We start from the raw sequence: 22,422 nt of genomic DNA on the forward strand, positions 1-22,422 counted from the left end.
TTGTCAATTTTATTTCTATAAAACTTCTCCAAATATCATTTGGTAATTGAGCTTCTAAATAAGATGCCCTCCTAAAAATTGTAAACAGTGTTTGCTAACTAATAAGAGGCATGAAGTGTTCCATGACTGTATTATTCTTGGGGATTCAGGCTGTGGTGATGTGAGCAGCCACCCCCTTGGGACACATCATGCTGGTAAACCACTGATTCATGACACACTGCCAGGAATGGCTGTCATCCAAGTCCCGGGGCAAGTTCAGCCAGTGCCAGAAATCACCCAAGAAGGGCTAGTCAGATGTTTAAATTCCTGCCTTTGTCAGAATCCTAAGAATTATTTTTGATACCTCCTTTTCCCCTCCCATCTTTATCCAATCAATTACCAACATCTCTCAACTGGTTTCACTTTCTAAATGCCTCTCCAATCTGTCCACTCCTCTTTTACTCTACCACCGCTTTCCTAGGCCAAACTGCCTGGATTATTACAAAATCTTTCCAACTAGGTTACCCCATCCACTTTTGTCCCCCTCCGATCAAGTCCCCACACAGTGGCCAGGTTAATTGAAAAGCGAGCATAGATCTGAGTGGTCTTTCCTCTCCCTCCCAGACTCCGGTGGCTTCCCCTTGCTCTCAGATGGAAGATCAATATCTGCACCTGCCCAGGGGCCATGAATGAACTGGCCTCTCTCCAACTGGCCAGTCTCATCCTGTACTTCACATCACTATTCTCCCACTTTCTCCACGACATTAATCTGCTCATGGCTCCTCGTATCTCACGAAATTTGGGGAAGACCCACGTACCTGAATTTTCCCAAAAGTTCCTTAGGTGGTTCTGAACCACTACTATGGTTGAAAGTTTTTTTTTTTTTTTTTTTTTGAGACGGAGTCTCGCTCTGTCGCCCAGGCTGGAGTGCAGTGGCGCGATCTCGGCTCACTGCAAGCTCCGCCTCCCGGGTTCACGCCATTCTCCTGCCTCAGCCTCCCGAGTAGCTGGGACTACAGGCGCCCGCTACCACGCCCGGCTAATTTTTTGTATTTTTTAGTAGAGACGGGGTTTCACCGTGTTAGCCAGGATGGTCTCGATCTCCTGACCTCGTGATCCGCCCACCTCGGCCTCCCAAAGTGCTGGGATTACAGGCGTGAGCCACCGCGCCCGGCCTATGGTTGAAAGTTTTAATAGCTAGACTGGCTCTTCCTGTCTGTGCCAGGGCGGCATGTGGTGCATGCCAAGCCACAGAGATGCTCGGGCTGTGCCCTCAGGATGACCTAGTGGGAGACAGCAGCACCACTGGTGGCAGAGAACCCTGGCATCAAGCTCTTTGGGAAGTGGAGCTCCGATGATGTGCAGATCTGGCACTTCCTTGCAGGATTACACTGCAGTGAAGGAGAAGTATGCCAAGTACCTGCCTCACAGTGCAGAGCGGTATGCCGCCAAACGCTTCCGCAAAGCTCAGTGCCCCATCGTGGAGTGCCTCACCTACTCCATGATGACGCACGGCCGCAACAACCGCAAGAAGCTCATGATCATGCGCATCGTCAAGCACGCCTTCGAGATCATCCAGCTGCTCACAGGCGACAACCCTCTGCAGGTCCTGGTGAACGCCATCATCAACAGTGGTCCCCGGGAGGACTCCACACTCACTGGGCGAGCCAGGATCGTGAGACGACAGGCTGTGGCCGTGTCCCCATTACGCCGTGTGAATCAGGCCATCTGGCCGCAGTGCACAGGCGCTCTTGAGGCTGCCTTCCGGAACATCAAGACCATTGCTGAGTTCCTGGCAGATGAGCTCATCAGTGCTGCCAAGGGCTCCTCCAACTCCTATGCTATCAAGAAGAAGGACGAGCTTGAGTGTGTGGCCAAGTCCAACCGCTGATTTTCCCGGTTGCTGCCCAATAAACCTGTCTGCCTTCTGCCTTTTGGGACGCCCCCCCTCACCCCCCCCCCCCACCACACACACACACACACACACACACACACACACACACACACAAAGTAGCTAGACTGAAGATGGAGCCAAGTTGAAACTTGCGTCCCAGGCTCTTATGATAGCATCGGAGTTTGACTTAGGTTTAAAAAGCAGGCCAGGAAAAATTTCAAAGTGGCAAGTCATGGGGCAGGCTTTGCAGAGCAGGTCACTGCTGTTCCTTCTGCTATCCCAAAAGGGCTTGAAGAGTGAATCACAGATAAACCACTGGGTAAATATCTTGTTACTTTCTATAAAATGTAAACGTAGCTAAAAGAAGCAACCATGAGGCTGAGGATGCATTCACAAAAGCTCTGGAATATTATAGATGAAGCAGATGGTTCCCTCATAATCAAAAACTCAGCCGAAAATGTCTTTCTCTGGAGGAATAGAAGTTTGTGTTTGTAGATTCTGTGTAATCATGTTGTAACAGAGCTTGTTAAACGGATTCAGATGAGCTATGGGTCGAATCCTGTTCGACCCATATCGAGCTATGGGTCAATAACTAGGAAAGGCTAAGCCTGATCAAATGGTATTTATTGCTCTTCTCTTCCAATTCCATTATAGAAAGATTCCAACATATTGTCAAATTCTCTTTTCTGCAAATATCTCATGAATTGCATTTTTAAAATGGGATTGATTGGCCAGCAGGGTGGCTAACGCCTGTAATCCCAACACTTCGGGAGGCCAAGGCAGGCGGATCATGAAGTCAGGAGTTCAAGACCAGCCTGGCCAAGATAATGAAACCCCGTCTCTACTAAAAACAATTAAAAAATTAGCCAGGCATGGTGGCAGTGCCTGTAATTCCAGCTACTCGGGAGGCTGAGGCAGAGAATTGCTTGAACCCGGGAGGCGGACGTTGCAGTGAGCCAAGATCATGCCACTGTACTCCAGCCTGGGCGACAGAGTGAGATTCCATCTAAAACAAAAAACAAAACAAAAAAAGGATTGATTTTATTTGTCACTGTTGCTTATAGCAAATACTGAGTCCTCAGCCAGCTGTGGGAGGATATGGCTAGTTTATATGCCCTCCGAGTTGTGTGTGACAGTATCTGGCATATTTTCAATAACTGCAGTCACAATTCCCAACATTACGTGGAGAGCAAAGCACAGGAGGAAATAAATCAACTTTTAATGTCAGGATATCACACCCTTTCTAACTTTTTTTTGACATGAATGAGGCAGTAATTGTATAATTAACCTTGAACTTATCACTTTATAGTCAGATGATTACTTTACCAAGAAGCTCTATCTATAACACACAAGTTTATTTTAAAAAACAGCTTTCCAAACTAGAAAAAATCTTAAAAATATGAGTAGAAAAAAATCTTAAAATAATGATTATCATCTGGGCACGGTGGCTCATACCTGTAATCTCAGCACTTTGGGAGGCTGAGGCAAGAGGATCACTTGAGCCCAGAAGTTCAAGACGAGCCTGGGTAACATATCGAAAACCTGTCTCTACCAAAAAAAAAAAAAAAAAAAAAGATTTTTAAAATAAGTAATATATGCGAAAGTTCCCAAATATAAAATGTTCAAGAAAATATATAATGAAAAATATGCCTAACTCCTACCCTCATGACCTCAGCCATCCAGTTCTCTTCCCTGGAGGCAAACACAGTGACCAATTTTTTGTTTATCTGTCCAGAGACGTTCTATGCATTTGCATACAAACATACATTCTTTTTCAAAACCCACCTGGTAGCATATCTTACATAATGTTGGCTTTTGTGTGTGTATTTTAAATAAGATATGCTGTTGTTCCACATTACTGCATAGAGAGGAGCCTAATTTAATTGTTAATAGCTGTGTTTCATGAAATAATTTCTTTCTTTCTTTTGCTGTAGAGAAAGAGCTCGATGTGAGACTAGCTCATGCGGGAGAACTGGAGTGATCATTTAAATCAGTCTCCCTGAAGGCTCAGAGGTTAGGGTTTTTATGGACAACTTGGTAAGTAGAGGGCTAAGGAATAGGTGCTGCTGATTGGTTGAGGATAAAATCACAGGGGTGTGGAAACCTATCCTCATGCACTGAGTCTGCCTTTGGGAGGGACCACAGGACCAGTTGAGCCATGAGTCATGAGTCCAGGTGGGGTCATTCTGAAAAACATCTCAAAAAAAACCAATCTTAGGTTCTACAATAGTGATGTTATCTATAGGAACAATTGGGAAAGTCACAAATCTTGTGACCTCTGGCCACATGACCCCTGAGCAGTAAGGATTTATAGAAATCATGACTTGTCTGGGTTTGGGCCTCATAATTGTAATCCCCCAGCACTTTGGGAGGCCAAGGCAGGAGGATTGCTTGAGCCCAGGAGTTTGAGACCAGCCTGGGCAATATAGTGAGACCTCATCTTTATTTAAAAAAAAACAAGAAGAAAAGAAGAAAAAAAGAAACTATGCCCACATCTTAGCAGACATCAGGCTCCTCCCATAACCCTATCCTTGTGACCTTTCATTAGTCTTAGAAAGGCTGTCTTCAGTCCCTGAGCAAAGAAAGAGTTGGTTAGTTTTAGGGAGGGACTATTATTATCCTTGCTTTCAAGTAAACTATAAACAAAATTCCTCCCAAGATTAGCTTGGCCTATGCCCAGGAATGACCAAAGACAGCATGGAGGTCAGAAGCAAGATGGAGGCAACTATAGCAGATTTCCATTACTGACATAATTTTGCAAAGGCGATTTCAAATCACCCATTGGGCTTCAGCACACCTCAGTCCTGAGGTATGAGCTGCAGAGATGGGAAAAGCCTGATACTGCTCTAACTTCTTCTGCATGACAGTGGGCAGTGGGTTTAGTTGGGGTAGGAGTTGCCCCAGGGTAGGAGGAGTGAAACCATCTTGCAGTTGTCTGTATGTATTCATGGGTACCTGGTTTGGATCCCAAGGTACGCATAACAAAAACATTAGTGCTGTTACCCACAGCTTTATGACTATAAGACGAATAATAACCCTAACATAAGGAGTGAAAGTCCTAGCTTCAGGAGTCCCAGTAGAACTGGCTAGAAGTCTTCTTCTTCTTCTTCTTTTTTTTTTTTTTTTTTTTGAGATGGGGCTCACTCTGTTGCTCAGGTGGGAATGCCCTGGCACAATCGTGGCTCACTGCAGCCTTGACTTCCTGGGCTCAAGGGATCTTCAGCCTCCTGAATAGCTGGGACTACAGGTGCACACCAAGCCCAGCTAAATATTCAATTTTTTTGTAGAGATGGGGGTCTCACTATGTTGCCTAGGCTTGTCTTGAACTCCTAGGCTCAAGCAGTCCTCCTGCCTCGGCTTCCCAAAGTGCTGAGATTACAGGAGTGAGCGACTGTGCCCAGCTTGACCTGAAGTCTTAAGGGATCCAGGTGAATGACCCTGATAACTAATTATATGTGGAATCATCAGGAGACACTCAAAATCAGTGAACAAGGCTGAAATCTAATAACAAACTGTAGTTTTTCCTAAAACATACTTTTTTCCTCTCTAGTTCTCCATGTTTAATTAAAGACAAATCATAATAGGACCAATTTATTTGCAAAATAAATTTCAGTCTTACTATACTTGGCCTAATTATTTGTATAAAGTACAAAAGGAAGAATTATTTGCCATATAGGCACTTTTTTTAAAAAATTGGCTTTGCTGGAATTCTTTCATAAGAAATCTCAAATTAGACCTTTTAAAAGCCTCTTGAGCCCAGCTAAGGATTTATTTGTGCCTGCAGATACCTGTCTGAATTGAGTATATTCCTCTCCTCAAGGTCTCAGAAGAGCTTGGGCTTCCTGGGCCTGTCAGAAAGTGACATTTTTTTATCAGGTCAGAAATCCAGTACAAAACATGGTACAAGGCCAGTTTTCCCAAAAGGCTTTTACCATCTCTATAGGTCAACTTCAGTTCCTCAAAGCAGTCTGAAAACATGTTTTTCTAGTCAAAACCTGGGTGAAATAACTATAGTCTCCAATTGTGTCCTGTTACAAAAGAAAACTGATTCTTTTTTTCCCCCCATCGGACTCTGCTTGATAAGGAAAACTGATTCTTATTGAACTTATGCAAATAACTTTGTTGCTATAAGTTAAAAATACTCAGAGTTTCCAAATTCTGGAGAGATTCCGTAGAGAGAAATACACTCTAAATTTTGCTCACAGGAGTAAATTTTACTCAGTAGTTAAAAGCCAGCCAGGCACGGTGGCTCATGCCTGTAATCCCAGCACTTTGGGGGGCTGAGGTGGGTGGATCGCCTGAGGTCAGGAGTTTGAAACCAGCCTGGCCAACATGGTGAAACCCTGTCTGTACTAAAAATACAATAATTAGCTGGTATGGTGGTGGGCACCTGTAGTCCCAGCTACTTGGGAGGCCGAGGCAAGGGAACCACTTGAACCTGGGAGGCGGAGGTTGCAGTGAACTGAGATCGCACCACTGCACTCCAGCCTGGGCGTCAAAGTGAAAGAAAAAAAATTGTTAAAAGCTGTAAATATTAGCTCAAAATAAAAGTTTTTGTGACTTTGAAAAATGAAACAAAAATAATCGGTGGGTTGGGTATGTAATAACAGGTATTAACTGGGTATCGAATAACAGGTATAAAAGTAGATTATTGCTGGGCATGGTGGCTCATGCTTGTAATCCCAGCACTTTGGGAGGGTGAGGCAGGTGGATCAGCAGGTAAAGAGTTTGAGACCAGCTTGTCCAACACAGTGAAACCCCGTCTCTACTAAAAACACAAAAATTAGCTGGGCGTGATGGCAGGTGCCTGTAATCCCAGCTACTTGGGAGGCTGAGGTAGGAGAATTGCTTGAACCTGGGAGACGGAGGTTTCAGTGAGCTGAGATTGCACCACTACACTCCAGCCTGGGCGACAGAGCTAGAATCTGTCTCAAAAAAAAAAAAAAAAAAAAAATCGATTATTTCAGTCTTCTATTAGTTCAGTCCATGCAATTAACTTCTGTTCTGCTTGATATTCATGAACACATCAGCTTCCCATGAGAGTCCTGGAAATTTTGTTTTTGTTTTTCTATTCCAATAGCACAGTTTCCAAAGTTATCAAGAACCTGTATCTGGGCACAATGGCACGTGCCTGTAATCCCAGCAGTTTGGGAGGCTGAGACTGGAGGATTACTTGAGCTCAGGAGTTTAAGACCAGCCTGGGCAGCAGGGCAAAATCCTGTCTCTACCAAAAAAAAAAAAAAAGATTAGCCAGGCATGGTAGCATGTGCCTGTAGTCCCAGTTACTCAGGAGGCTGTGGTGGGAGGATCGCTTGAGCCTGGGAGGTTGAGGCTGCAGTGAGCCAAGATCGCACCACTACACTCCATGCTGGGTGACAGAATGAGACCCTGTCTCAAACAAAAACAAGGCCAAAAATCTGCATTCAAAAGCGCCTGTCAAAGTCCTATAGTTGATTATAAAACCACCTTTTTAAAAAGGATCAGGATGGGCATGGGGGCTCACGCCTGTAATCCCAGCACTTTGGGAGGCCAAGGCAGGTGGATCACCTGAGGTCAGGAGTTCGAGACTAGCCTGGCCAACATGGTGAAACCTCATCTCTATTAAAAGTACAAAAATTTGCTGGGCATGGTGGCACACAACTGTAATCCCAACTACTTGGGGGGCTGAGGCACAAGAATCAACCGAACCTGGGAAGTGGAGGTTGCAATGAGCCAAAATCGTGCTCACTGTATCAAAGTAAAATAATTGGTGATAACGTAAATCTCAGAATGGCCATGGTTAAGAACACAATTGACAAGGAAGTTTGATTATTTTTGTGACATACAACATTTACCATTACAATTATAATTATTACTGATAACATACACTAAGTCATATCGGAATTACAGGAGTTTTGCCCAATTCTGGAGCACACACCAATAACACATTCATACAAATACAGCCTAAAGAAAGCCAAACAGGCTGGACGCAGTGGCTCATGCTTGTAATCTCAGCACTTTGGGAGGCCAAGGTGGGAGGATCACCTGAGCTCAGGAGGTCAAGACCAGCCTGTGGTCAACAAAGTGAAACCTTGTCGCTACTAAAAATACAAAAATTAGCTGGGCTTGGTGGTGGATGCCTGTCATCCCAGCTACTTGGGTGACTGAGGCAAGAGAAGTGCTTGAACCCGGGAGGTGGAGGTTTCAGTGAGCTGAGATCGCGCCTCTGCACTCCAGCCTGGGCAACAGAGTGAGATTCGGTCTCAAAACAAAAACAAAAACAAAAACACAAAAGAAAGCCAAACACCATTTCCTACTTGACAGTGCTTCCTATATAGTTTTTTTGATGGTTGTATGGTTTTTTAAATATAGACAACTCTTGATAATTTGTACCAATGAACTAGGGATGATGAACTTGTGTGATGCTCAATAATCCTTTATACTTGGTTTGACCTTCCTTATCGATACTTGGTTTGACCTTCCTTATTGAATTTGTAACAAAAAGCAAAATACTAAAGCCATACTGGAAGGTGTAGTTTGGGAAGAAAGGGAAAGCTGCTCACCTGCTGCATTCCTGTACTCTCCTTTGTGCTGGGAATGAACGTCGTCATTTTGCCATAGAGCTGTCTTCTTTGCAAACACCTTATAATTGCTCAGCTGGTCTGGAGTTCTGGGAAGGAAAGCCTCTCTGTGTAGAAGTGAAGTTTCAGCAGTGGTTTGCCAAGTCCTGAGATCAGAATTTCTTTCTTGGCAGTGGTTCGCCAAGTCCTGAGATCAGAATTTTGTTTTTGAGATGAATATAAAAGCACCTAAAGGTCAAAGAAAATGTTCTTCCTATGATAAGGAACTTAAGACCTTTGCTTTATAAGTGTAGATGACCACTCCCCTCTGAAAGGGAGGGAGAAAGAATGTTGCTTTAATTCCTTTCCCCTGGCCAATCTCTTTTTTTCTTCTCCGGGCATGGTCCAACACATGCATGAGGCCTCCCGGGGGACTGGCCTGCCTACAGCCCAGAGGCTGGTTTACGGCGGCATGCCTCACTCTGCCATCTTCGATCCTTCCCTTATATAATTTTAACATATCAAATAAGCCAAATGTCTCTCTTGGACTTCAGGGGACTTAGTACCTAAAAGCTTAATGAGTTCAATAGGGCTGAATTTAGAACTTGAAATTTTGATTTTTGGAAAGTTTGTCAAATATCAAAGATTTCACACACTTGATATTGCAAAATAGGATCACAGGTCATTCATTTAGCCAAAGTGATAACTCAAAAAATTTCAAAAGGGAAAAACCTTTACTCTGATAGAGAGGGGACTCAGCTTTTCAAACAAAACCCAAGAAAGACAACATGAGGCCAGCTGAATCTGTCTCTTCTTTCTCCCTGCTTTTTTCTTTTTTCTTGCCATTTATTCAAAAGGCAAACAAAAATCTTTCACTATCTCTCAATATTGCATAAAAGTCTTGTTCAAAATAGAAAACAAAAAATTTTCCTATTAGTGTATATTAATGTTAAACTCAATTTTTAATAAACTCAATTTTTAATAAAACCTTATAAACAAATCATTTAATTTTTATTTATTTATTTTATTTTTTTTAAGGCAAAGTTTTGCTTTGTTGCCCAGGCTGGAGTGCAGTGGTGTGATCTCGGTTCACTGCAGCCTCCGCCTCCTGGGTTCAAGTGATTCTCCTGCCTCAGCCTCCCGAGTAGCTGAAACTACAGGCAGCGTGCCATGCCCGACTAATTTTTGTATTTTTAGTAGAGACGGGGTTTCTCCATGTTGGTCAGGCTGGTCTCAAACTCCTGACCTCGGGGGATCCGCCCACTTCAGCCTCCCAAAGTCCTGGGATTACAGGCATGAGCATGAGTCATCACGCCCGGCCTCATTGAATCTTAATCAGTTGTGTACCTGCAGTACCATAAAGACCTTCTGTAGATTCTCAGTGTTCAGGTATGATGCAGAAAGGTCTCCACAACCATGGCCCACATCTGCTACTATTCTTTAACCTGAATTCTCCACTCCAATTAACTGACCTACTGGGGCTCTTGAACAGAGTTCTAATCCCTGCTCTGTCATTAACTCACTGTCTGATAAATGCTGTCTTCCTTCTGGCTGTTGGTCTGCTCACCCACAAATTAGGAGTGGTACTGGGAAGGGAGGGGGTAGACGCCTCTCCTAGGTCCTTTTCGGATCTAACATTCTGTCAATCTGTGACTAGATGAGATCAAAGGGCCTTCCTTTCCAACTCTACACTTTGATCAGCAATTTACATTTTCATGGGTTTTGTCTTGTTTCTTCACTTGTCCTTGAGCTTATTAAAGACAAGTCTATCTCTTTGTATCCCCTCAAGAATATCCTGCTAGAATCATTGCTCCAGAAATGTGTGTTGATTTTCTGGGTTATCACTTAAAATGCTATACATTAATAATATCTCCATTCTTATTATTTGAAATAGGTCGATTAAGCCAGTTTCTTTTAGAACAAGGAATAGAAATTGAAATGCTTGTGCTGAACTGGAACAATTGGGAACATTTGGGAGGCTGAGGCAGGCAGATTACTTGAGTCTAGGAGTTCAAGACCAGCCTGGGCAACATGGCAATATCCCGTGTCTACAAAAAAATACAAAAAAATTAGCTGTGCGTGGTGGTGCACACCAGTGGTCCCGCTACTCGGGAGGCTGAATTGGGAGGATCATCTAAACCTGGGAAGTTGAGGTTGCAGTGAGCTATGATCGTGCCACTCTACTCTAGCCTGGGTGATGGAATGAGACTCTGTCTCAAAAGAAAAAAAAGAACAATTGTAAACAATTCTTGATCTTAGCATTAGGTCCTTAATAGATCTAATTTATGCAATCTATATATCACTGACATACATATAAATATTATTAGCAACTTGAAGAATAAAAGTATCTGTTTTTAGAAATGAAGACATTGGGGATGACGAAGTTCAAACTTTTTATTTTATAGATTTCCTTTTTTTTTTTTTTTTTTTTTCTGAGACAGGGTCTTGCTGTGTCACCCAGGCTGGAGTGCAGTAGCGCGATCTCGGCTCACTGCAGCCTCCCGGGTTCAAGTGATTCTCGTGCCTCTGCCTCCCAAGTAGCTGGATTACAGGTGTGAGCCACTGCGCCTGGCCTTTACTTTATAGATTTAGAAAATCAAGTTCTAGAGTTTAAGATTTGTCTGAGAGAAAATAGATAAAATTTAAAATTTGATAAAATTTTAAATAGATAAAAATTTAAAAATGAAATTAAAGAAATGACCTTTTGGGTCATTTTTAAATTTATTGACTGAGTTATGAGACTGGCTAATTTTTGTATTTTTGGTAGAGATGTGGGTTTTGCCATGTTGCCCAGGCTGGTCTTGAACTTCTGGGCTCAAGCAATCCTCCCATCTCAGCCTCCCAAAGTTCTGGGATTACAGGTGTGAGCCACCATGCCCAGCCACTGAAAGTTTATTTTGTATAGTAATATAATTCCTCCCTCCCAACCTTTTTTTTTTAGGGAGGGAGGGAGTTGGATTTAAATATCAAATTTTGTTAAAGGAAGATTTAGCTTAGCTAATGTCACAGCCATTCATTGCCTTGTTCTTTATCTTAAAATGGGACAATTACCCCTGGTTTTTGCCCATCTCTCAGTGATTATGAAGATTTGATTATGAAGTGTATGAAAATTTCATTCATACATATCTAAATTCATGAATTTTGCCAAATCTATGTATCACCTCTATTATTATTTACTTATTACTTTTATAGCCACATGACACATAATGATGTTTTGATCAGTGATGGATCACATATACGATGGTGGTACCGTAAGATTATAATAGAGCTTTTTTTGTTTTTTTGAGATGGAGTTTCGCTCTTTTTGCCCAGGCTGGAGTGCAATGGCGCAATCTCGGCTCACTGCAGCCTCTGCCTCCTGGGTTCAAGCAATTCTCCTGCCTCAGCCTCTAGAGTAGCTGGGACTACAGATGCACACCACCATACCCAGCTAATTTTTGTATTTTTAGTAGAGACGGGGTTTTGCCACATTAGCCAGGCTGGTCTCAAACTTCTGACCTCAGGAGATCTACCTGCCTTGGCCTCCCAAAGTGCTAGGATTACAGGCATGAGCCACCACGCCTGGCCTAAATTTTCTTTAAATTTATTTTTTATTTTTCTTAGCTGCAGTGTTAAATTATATACATATATATATATATATATATATATATATTTTTTTTTTTTTTAAGAGACATGGTCTTGTCCTGTCACTCAGGCTGGAGTGCGGTGGCACAAAGATGCTCACTGCAACCTTGAACTCACTGCTTAAAGGTTCAAGCAAGCTTCCCACCTCAGCCTCCCAAGCAGCTGGGACTATAACTAATTTAAAAAAAAATTTTTTTTTGTAGAGATGGGGTCTTGTTATGTTGCCCAGGATGATCTCAAAGTCCTGGTCTCAAGCAGTCATCCCACCGCGGCCTCCTAAAGTGCTGGGATTGCAGTCGTGAGCCACCATGCCTGACCTATACTTTTAATCATTATTTTAGAAGTAGTCCTTCTACATATATCTTTAGAAAGTTAATTGTAAAAGAGCCTCAGGCAGGTCTTCAGAGGTATTCCTGAAGAAGGCATTGTTATCCTAGGAGATGAGAGCTCCATGTATGTTATTGCCCCTGAAAATTTTCCAGTGGGACAGGATGTGGATGTGGAAGACAGTGATATTGATGATCCTGACCCTGTGTAAGTCTAGGCCAATAGGTGCGTTTGTGCCTTCATTTTTAACAAAAAAGTTTACAAAGTAAAACACTTTAAAAATAGAAAGAAGCTTATAGAATAAGAATATAAAGAAAATATTTTTGTATAGCTGTACAATGTGTTTGAAGCTAAGCGTTATTATAAAAGAATCAAAAGTTAAAAATTAAAAAGTTTATAAAGTAAAAAAGTTTCAGTAAGCTAAGGTTAACTTTTTATTGAAGAAAGAAAATATGTTTTTATAAATTTAGTGTAGCCTAAATGTACAGTGTTTATAAAATCTACAAGAGTGTACAGTGATGTCCTAGGCCTTCACAGTCACTCACCATTCACTCACTGACTCACCCAGAGAAACTTCAAGTCCTTCAAGCTCCATTCACAAGTCTACCTTTTTTTTATCTTTTATACTATTTTTTTTTTTTTTTTTGAGACGAAGTCTTGCTCTGTCACCTAGGTTGGAGTGCTGTGGCATGATCTCGGCTCACTGCAACCTTCACTTCCCGGGTTCAAGCAATTCTTCTGCCTCAGCCTCCTGAGTGGCTGGGGTCACAGGTGTGCACCACCATGCCCTGCTGATTTTTGTATTTTTAGTAGAGATGGGGTTTCACCATATTGGCTAGTTCAGTCTTGAACTCCTGACCTCAGGTGATCCACCTGCCTCGGCTTCCCAAAGTGCTGGGATTACAGGTGTGAGCCACTGTGCCCAGCATACTGTATTTTTATTGTACCTTTTTCATGTTTAGGTAAGTTTAGATACACAAGTACTTACCATCTTGTGACAATCACCTACAGTCAGTACAGTAATATGCTGTATAGGTTAGTAGTTTAGAAGCTATAGGCTATACCAGCAGCCCTAACATTTTTGGCACCAGGGACCAGTTTCACGGGAGACAATGTTTCCACAAATGGGGTGGGGTGAGGGGATGGTTTTGGGATGAAACTGTTCCACCTCAGATCATCAGGCATTAGATGCTTGTAAGGAGTGCACAACCTAGATCCCTTGCATGAACAGTTCACAAGAGGGTTTGCACACCTATGAGAATCCAATGCTGCTGCTGATCTGACAGGAGATGGAGCTCAGGAGGTAATGCAAGCAATGGGGAGAGGCTGTAAATACAGATGAAGCTTTGCTTGCTCACCTGCTGCTCATTCCCTGCTATGTGGCCCAGTTTGTAACAGGCCATGGACCAGTACCTGTCCACGATACAGGGGTTGGGGACCCCTGGGCTATACCTTACAGCCTAGGTGTGTAATAGCTTATATACCATGTAGGTTTGTGTAAGTACATTCTATGATGTTCACACAATGGCAAAATTGCCTAAAGGCACATTTCTCAGAACATATCCCCATAATTAAGGGATATATGACTGTAGTTAAACTGATCACCATTTTATTTAAATAATTTATGTAAAGTTACACTAAAATCTGTAACAATTTAAATAAAATATATTTCTTCATAGGCCACCTAGGAAACACTGGTATAGTGGAAATAAACGCATTTGAGTTGAAGAATCAGAAGACTTAGATTTAAATCATAGCTTTGCTTTTTTTTTTAAGTTTTATTTTAAGGTCAGGGGTACAAGTGCAGGTTTGTTGCATCGGTAAACTTGTGTCATGGGGGTTTGTTGTACAGATTAGTTCATCACCCAGGTGTTAAACCTAGTACCCATTAGTTATTTTTCCTGATCCTCTCCCTCCTCTCCCACTTCATCCTCCAAATGGTCCCGGTGTGTGTTGTTCCCCTCTATGTGTCCACGTGTTCTCATCATTTAGCTCCCATTTGTAAGTGAGAACATACAGTATTTGGTTTTCTGTTCCTGTGTTAGTTTGCTAAGGATAATGGCCTTTGGCTCCATCCATCTCCTTACAAAGGACATGATCTTGTTCTTTTTTATGGTTTCAAGCTTTGCTTTTTGCTAGTCAGGTGATTTTGAGGAAGTAATCTTGGTTTCTTTACATTGAAATTATGACCATAATACATAAGTTATAGTGTTGTCATGGTGATAAATAGGATCACGTATGTGAACGCACTTTGAAAAAGTTAGGACAATGCACATTATTAGTTGTTATTGTTAAACAAAGAGAAAATTAGTGTGTTGGGAGGAGAAAGTACTATTGTTTTAATAGTAGTTTATTCAGAAGGATAGAAGGTGTAGAAAATATCTATATTTTAAGGAATGGATATACAAAAATGTATTATTGTATTAGGTGGATCAGAAAATGGAAGAATAGTTAATCAAATACTGCAAAAAGACAGGGAGCAAAATCCACCTAAATTTTCTTGATAAAAAGAGCATTCTTAGTATAGGTCCAACATAAAATTGTGACAAGTTTATGTGAAGTTGAAAAAATATAATTTCAAGTATTATAAACTTAATTATATATATCAATCAAAAGTTATCTTAACAGTAATTAATGTTTTATATATTTCATTACAATCATTAATTCTCTCCTAATACTGATATAATTTCTTAATTGATCTCTGGTGTCTAATGTAAACCATGTTAAGGCTCCTGAATATGTGTTACTTAATTGCAAAGTGTATGAATAATAAAAACTACAGCTCCTCAGAATCAAACCATGTTTATTAACGAAAGCTCTTTGAAACATATTCCAGGCTGGGTGCAGTGGCTCACGCCTGTAATCCCAACACTTTGGGAGGCTGAGTCGGGTGGATAGCTTGAGTCCAGGAGTTCGAGACCAGCCTGGGTAACACAGCGAGACCCTCTCCCTACAAAAAATACAAAAATTAGCCTGGCATGGTGACATGTGCCTGTAGTCCCAGGTACTCAAGAGGTTGAGGTGGGAGGATGACTTGAACCTGGGAGGCAGAGTTGGCAGTGAGTCGAGATTGTGCCATTGCATTCCAGCCTGGGTGACACAATGAGACCCTGCCTCAAAAAAAAAAAAAAAAAAGAAACACATTCCAACGCTTCTTCACCATCTTTATTCCCTTGACTACCTGCTATGCCCTCTTATTCTTGCTAGGGATTTCACCTTCAACTTCATAAACTAGTGATCAACTGAGCCACTGTCAACTTCCTGTCCCCAAATTACCACACCTGAACTGCCTTCCCTTTGCCCTGGACCGATGGAGGGGGTGTGTCTCCATTCTGGGTTCTGAACTTTGTGCTCACTGTGTCTTCTGCACTCTCTGTGACTCCAGTCTTGCCCTGTCTGTCAGCTTTTCGCATCAACATTAAACACTTTCGCAACTTCCCCTGGCCACAGGTTCCCGTCTAGCACAGCCTTGACTCTTTCTATCCCTTGTGGCCAAATGTGTCCTGTCCAAAGAACTCTATTCCTAATGTCCTATTTTGTCATCCTTTGCATCCTTCACTTTCCAATTCAGCCTCCATATTTCTGTTTCCTGAGAATATTGTCTTCCCCCACCCAAAGTATAATCCATAAACATTTTTACATACTCTTAAAGAAACTCTGGCTATGTGCAGTGGTTCATGTCTGTAATCTCAGCACTTTGGGGGGCTGAGATGGGAGGAACACTTGAGCCCAGGAGTTTGAGACTAGTCTGGGCAACATAGGGAGATGTTGTCTCTACACACACACAAAAAATTAGTCAAACATGGTGGTGCACGCCTGTGGTCTTAGCTACTTGGGAGGCTATGGTGGAAGGATCACTTGTGCCTGGAAGATTGAGGCTGCAGTGAGCAGTCATCGTGCCAATGCACTACAGCCTGGGCAACAGTGCAAGATGCTATCTCAAAAAAAAAGAAAAAAAGAGTTTCCAAATCCTCAAAATTTAAAAAGTATTTTTAAAAAGCATAATAAAAGAAAATAATATATAAAATCTTCCTGTTAATACCTCTGTATAAATCGTTCACATGCTTCATTTCCCCTCACATGCCTTTTTCATGTGGGTAGATTTCTTGTAGTCATAGCACCCATACTGACTTTTTTTTAGACAGAGCTCGCTTTTGTTGCCCAGGCTGGAGTGCAATGGCACGATCTTGGCTCACCGCAACCTCCGCCCCCCAGGTTCAAGCAATTCTCCTGCCTCAGGCTCCCGAGTAGCTGGGATTACAGGCTTGCACCACCACGCCCACCCGATTTTGTATTTTTAGTAGAGACGGGGTTTCTCTATGTTGGTCAGGCTGGTCTTGAACTCCCGCCCTTAGGTGATTTGCCTACCTCGGCCTCCCCAGGTGCCACCCATGCTGACTTTTAATTCCACTGTAGGAAACAAGCATAGCCTGGTTCCCAAAACAAGTGGACTGGGATCAAGAGGTTACCTGAGAGAACTTTGCCTTAGTTATTTGGGTACTTTATTCATACTAAGATTAAAAAAGACTTCCATGCTACTAAATCTAATGTACACTTCAATCTGGATTTAAATCTCGATGTCTTAGTAATGTTTGACACAGCCGATCACCCCTTCATGACCTCTCTTCTGTCCCTGGTTTTGTGGTGTGTCCTTCTGGTGACCTGTCTACTGTGGTTTATCTCCTCAGTCTCCTCCAATGGTTCTTCCTCCTGTACTGTTTATTACATGCTGGGGTTCCTAAGGGCTCCATCCTGAGTTCCTCTGTTCTTGTCACTCTGCAAATGCTTCTTAGGTGATCCCATTTACTCTTGAGACTCCCATTACCATCTTCATGCTGGTGATTCTTAAATTGATTACTCCAGCAAAGACTTTTCTTAGACCTTCATCACTGTCTATCCAGTGGTCAGCTGGACATGTTCACAGCATGTGTCATAATAGACATGCAAAGCTCAGGATTTTCTTTTTGTTTCTTTTTTTTCTTTCTTCTTCTTTTTTTTAAAACCAAAAACAATGTCTTGTCCATGCAGAAAAGATGAAAATGGTTACTTCATTTCAATTTACAATGTCCCAATATTATTTTATCCCATGCATATAACTGCTTGTATCATTATGAGACTATAGCAGCAAATAAATGGGAAGAAGCTCAATATTTTCTAAAATGGAAATTCTTACTTTCTTCAGTGTCCTACATTTTATTTTATTTTATTTATTTATTTTTTGAGACGGAGTCTTACTCTGTTGCCCAGGCTGTAGTGCAGTGGTGCAATCTCGGCTCACTGCAACCTCTGCCTCCCAGGCTCAAGTGATTCTCCTGCCTCAGTCTCCCGAGTAGCTGGGATTACAAGTGCCCGCCACCACGCCAGGCTAATTTTTGTATTTTTAGTAGAGCCGGGGTTTCACCATGTTGGCCAGGCTGGCCTCAAACTCCTGACCTCATGTGATCTGCCCGCCTTGGCCTTCCAAAGTGCTGTGATTACAGGCGTGAGCCACTGCTTCCAGCCTGTCCTCCATTTTAGTAAAGGGCACCACCATCCCCTCAGTTGCTCAAGCCAGAAATCTAGGAGTCATTATTGACTTTTCCTTGACTACTTGATGGCTTCCGATTCCTTACTGTGCCCCCTCCCCATTAATTAATCACCAAGTCTTTCCCATTCTATCTCCTAAATACATCTTCAACCCATTTGCCTCTCTGTATCATCGTCACCACAACCATCATCTCTCAAGCAGACTGCTGTGAAAACTTCTTACCCTCCCATTAAAGCACATTTGATTATGTTGATTCTCTCCTTATACTCTTTTTTTTTTTTTTTTTTGAGACAGAGTTTTGCTCTTGTGGCCCAGGCTGGAGTGCAGTGGTGTGATCTCGGCTCACTGCAACCTCCACCTCCTGGGTTCAAGTGATTCTCATGCCTCAGCCTCCCAAGTAGCTGGGATTACAGGTGCTCACCACCATACCCAGCTAATTTTTGTGTTTTTGGTAGAGACGGGGTTTCACCAGTTGGCCAGGCTGTTCTAGAACTCCTGACCTCAGGTGATCCACTTGCCTCGGCCTCCAGAAGTGCTGGGATTACAGGCATGAGCCACCACCCCCGACCTCTTCTTACACTCTTTAAAGGTTTCTTGTTGCCTTTAGGATAAAAACCCGAATCCTTAAGACCTATGAGACTCTGTGTGATCATCCCTCTGCCTAGTTGTTGAGGTTTAACATATCTCATTCCACCTCCCATTCTTTCTGTTCCAGAAACTGGCCTCTCAGTTCTTTCCATAAGAAGCCACTCTTCTTCCATCTTGGAATTTTGCCTGGAATATATTAGCTTAACCTCACCAACTTGAACATAGATAAGTTATTCTTTTTTTTTTTTTTTTTGAGACAGAGTCTCATTCTGTCACTCAGGCTGGAGTGCAGTGGTACAATCGTGACTCATTGCAACCTCTGCCTTCTAGGTTCAAGCGAGTCTTCTGCCTCAGCTGCCTAAGTAGCTGGGACTACTGCACACACTACCATGCCCAGCTAATTTTTTTTTTTTTTTGAGACGGAGTTTCGCTCTTGTTGCCCAGGCTGGAGTGCAATCTTGGCTCACCGCAACCTCCACCTCCTGGGTTCAAGTGATTCTCGTGCCTCAGCCTCCCGAGTAGCTGGGATTACAAGCGTGCGCCACCATGCCCAGTTAATTTTTGTATTATTAGTAGAGACGGCGTTTCACTATGTTGGCCAGGCTGGACTTGAACTCCTGGCCTCAGGTGATCCACCTGCCTCAGCCTCCCAAAGTGTTGGGATTACAGGTGTGAACCACTGTGCCTGGCCTAATTTTTGTATTTTTAGTAGGGATGGGGTTTCACCATGTGGCCAGGGTGGTCTCAAACTCCTGACCTCAAGTGATCCACCTGCCTCAGCCTCCCAAATTGCTGAGATTATAGGCATGAGCCACCGTACCTGGCCAGATAAATTATTCTTTAGGTTTTATCTTAAATATCACTTAGTCAAAGAACTTCTGTGAACTCTCACCCACAGTTTGTACTCCTTCTCAGCTTTATAAGTTATATTTGTATAACTCTTCAATTTTCCTGCTGCTAATCTCTATGCCCCATGGGGGCAATGAACTTATTGTGCCTGACACACAATAGGCATAGAATAAATAATCGGTGAAGCAATAGTTAAATTTTCAGAAATCTTTTACTTCCAGCTATTAACATATTTAATATTTACTTACAACAATAGATCTGAATAACTCTTTTCATTAATTAGGTTGCATTAATTGCAAGTGTGATTTTTTTTAATTTTCAAAATTAATTTTTTTTTTTTTTTTTTTTTTTTAGAGATGGGATTTTGTTATGTTGACGGGGCTGGTCTTGAACTCCCAGCCTCAAGTGGTCCTCCTGCCTCAGCCTCTCAAAGTGCTGGGATTACAGGTATGAGCCACTGCACCCCGCCTGATTTTTTTTTTAACTTTTGACCAATAAAATAAATTATTTGAAGGTTTAAAAATTTTGTATTTTTCCCCCTAGACTTTCTGTCTTTATATAGAGATGGTAAGAAAAACCTTCTACTTTGGGCGCTATAATTTAATTAATAATATAGCTGTCATTTATTAGATACTTGCTATTTTCCAGGGATAGTCCTCAGTGCAGTGTGTATTAGTTAATTTAAAACAAGTTTATGGGCTGGGTGCAGTGGCTCATGCCTGTAATCTCAGCACTTTGGGAGGCCAAGGTGGGTGGATCACCTGAGGTCAGGAGTTCGAGACCAGCCTGACCAATATGGTGAAACCCCGTCTCTACTAAAAATACAAAAATTAGCCAGGCGTGGTGGCACGTGCCTGTAATCCCAGCTATTCGGGAGGCTGAGGCGGGAGAATCGCTTGAACCCAGGAGGTGGAGGTTGCAGTGAGCTGAGATGGCGCCATTGCACTCCAGCCTGGGCGACAGAGCGAGACTCCATCTAAATAAATAAATAAAACAAGGTTATGAAGTAGTTATTATTTTCACCCTTGCACTGGAGTGTAATTTTATCGCTTTGTTCATTGCTCCAAGGGCAGCATGAAGGAGGCCTCTGTCTGTTGCTGACGTACCTCTTCATTGGGTCATATTTTACAGTTAGTTACACTAGATTCTGCCATGACAGGAACTTTTTCCTGGCTCGCGCAGACAGCTCTCAGGCCTCACTGCCAGAGGATTGTTTCCCGTCATGTGCTGCCTCTTGCATCACAGCTTCTTCTCCAGTGGCTTTGGCTCCATCTTATTTCGTGACTGCCAGAGGAATTTATCTGGTCATGCATTGCCCTTGATGTCACAGTAGCCAGTCCCTGTGATTTCTTTGAATATGGTGGTTCTTCTAAAGGTGTTCAGAAAGAAGAATACTGCAGGGGACCTGCACTTGGCTCCTATCCCGAATCCTCTTGGGGCATAAGGATGGGAAGCAGTGAATATGTCAGGGGAGCTGGACAAGGCCTTGAAGCTGAGGGCACAGGTTCTGGAGCCAAACAGACTTGACTTCAAATTCAGCCTTCATCTGTTACTAGGAGTGTCCCTGGTCATGGCAAACGACACAGGCCAGTGCTGGGGTAATGCAGAAAGGAGTAGAACCATGCAGGCTGGAGGGGTCATGAACAGCCACACGGAGAGGGAAGAACCTACCAATTTTTTTTTTTTTTTTTTTTTTGAGATGGAGTCTTGCCCTGTCACCCAGGCTGGAGTGCAGTGGTGCGATCTCAGCTCACTGCAGCCTTGGCCTCCCGGGTTCAAGCAATTTTCCTGCCTCAGCCTCCTGAGTAGCTGGGATTACGGGCAGGAACTACCATGCCTGGCTAATTTTTGTATATTTAGTAGAGACGGTGTTTCACCATGTTGGTCAGGCTGGTCTCAAACTCCTGACCTTGTGATCCGCCTGCCTCGGCCTCCCAAAGTGCTGGGATTACAGGGGTGAGCCACTGTGCCCAGCCTGAACCTACCTTTTAGGATGAGTAAAATTTGGACAAATAGAAGGGAGCAAAAAGATATTCTAGGCTGGGGACAGCAGCATGCACCAAGGCGTAGAGTTAGGAATGAGCATATAAGAAGATAAAATAAGTCAATAGTGATTCTAAGATGCAATATTTTTGGGGGGCACGAAATGAGAAATTGGAAGATGAGCTGACTTGTGGAACAATGGAGAGTTTAATTTTGGACTCATGAATTAGCATTTCCTATGGAATGTCCAAGCAGAGAGTAGTCAGAGTTGCAGACAAGATTTAAATTTAGGCAAGAAGGCAAGAGCTGGAAAGGTATACACAGTAGACATGAGAAAGAGCTGTACCTTAATGTAAAGGTTTAGAGAAAAGAGGAAACATGTTTAATGAAGATGTGTTCAATAAACAGAATAAATGAAGGAAGAAATGGAAGGAAGAAAGAAGGAAAGGAGGAGAGAGAGAAAAGAAAAGAAAACGGTTGGATGTGTGAATGAAGAGAGAAAAGAATAAAATTGTGGCCATGTGGCATCATGGAAGCCCAGGGAGGAGAAAGTTCAAAGAAAGGAAGAGCTGTCAAATAGCATCCAATAGCAATTTAAGATATATATTTCTAGTTGGAAGGCAGAGGAAGACATCCAATTAAAGATAGTCCAAAAGTAGCATTAGGACATGGAGGCGGCTGTTATATTAAAATTTTGGAAGTAAGACAAAGATGCCCATTATCACTGCTATTATTTTACATTGATTTGAAACTTCTAATTCAATGCATAAGTACAAGAGAAAGAGGTATAATTATTGAAAACAAACAAAACAAATGAGCAAAACATTAACTCTTTGTAAATCATATTATCCTCTACCGACAAATTACCCCAAAGATGTAAGTTTTTTAAAAACCTATTAAAACAAAAAAAAAATGACTCAAATTAATTTAAATGTTTACTACAACTAATCAAAATCGCAATTCACTCTTGTGGTGACTTGACAGACCAATTCTAAGTAACAGCAAGGTTAGAAGGCTGGATCCTGTAGACAGCGGTGGTAAGAAACTCTTTTTGGTGAGGTAATAAAAAGATTTTAGGAAAGGAATATTAATATTCAAGTCTCATATATTCA

General features: G+C 42.3%; 1 long non-coding RNA gene, 1 other non-coding gene and 1 pseudogene across 2 annotated transcripts; 1 reads left to right on the plus strand and 2 right to left on the minus strand.

The window, feature by feature from the left end:
- The first annotated feature begins 1,257 nt into the window (after window positions 1-1,257).
- On the plus strand, window positions 1,258-1,894 carry LOC472803 (small ribosomal subunit protein uS7-like; annotated as a pseudogene).
- Window positions 1,895-3,334: 1,440 nt separating this feature from the next.
- Window positions 3,335-10,458, minus strand: LOC129135788 (uncharacterized). The gene is made up of 3 exons (XR_008536922.2): window positions 8,416-10,458; window positions 5,662-5,721; window positions 3,335-3,421 (listed from the first exon to the last, which is right to left on the minus strand). It is a non-coding gene; the product is annotated as an uncharacterized LOC129135788 (long non-coding RNA).
- A 6,914-nt stretch (window positions 10,459-17,372) lies between these two features.
- Window positions 17,373-17,503, minus strand: LOC112204285 (small nucleolar RNA SNORA20). The gene has a single exon (XR_002937856.1). It is a non-coding gene; the product is annotated as a small nucleolar RNA SNORA20 (small nucleolar RNA).
- Between the last annotated feature and the right edge of the window lie 4,919 nt (window positions 17,504-22,422).

Source organism: Pan troglodytes, chromosome 7 (genome assembly GCF_028858775.2).
Source record: "Pan troglodytes isolate AG18354 chromosome 7, NHGRI_mPanTro3-v2.0_pri, whole genome shotgun sequence".
NCBI classification, from domain to species: Eukaryota; Metazoa; Chordata; class Mammalia; order Primates; family Hominidae; genus Pan; species Pan troglodytes.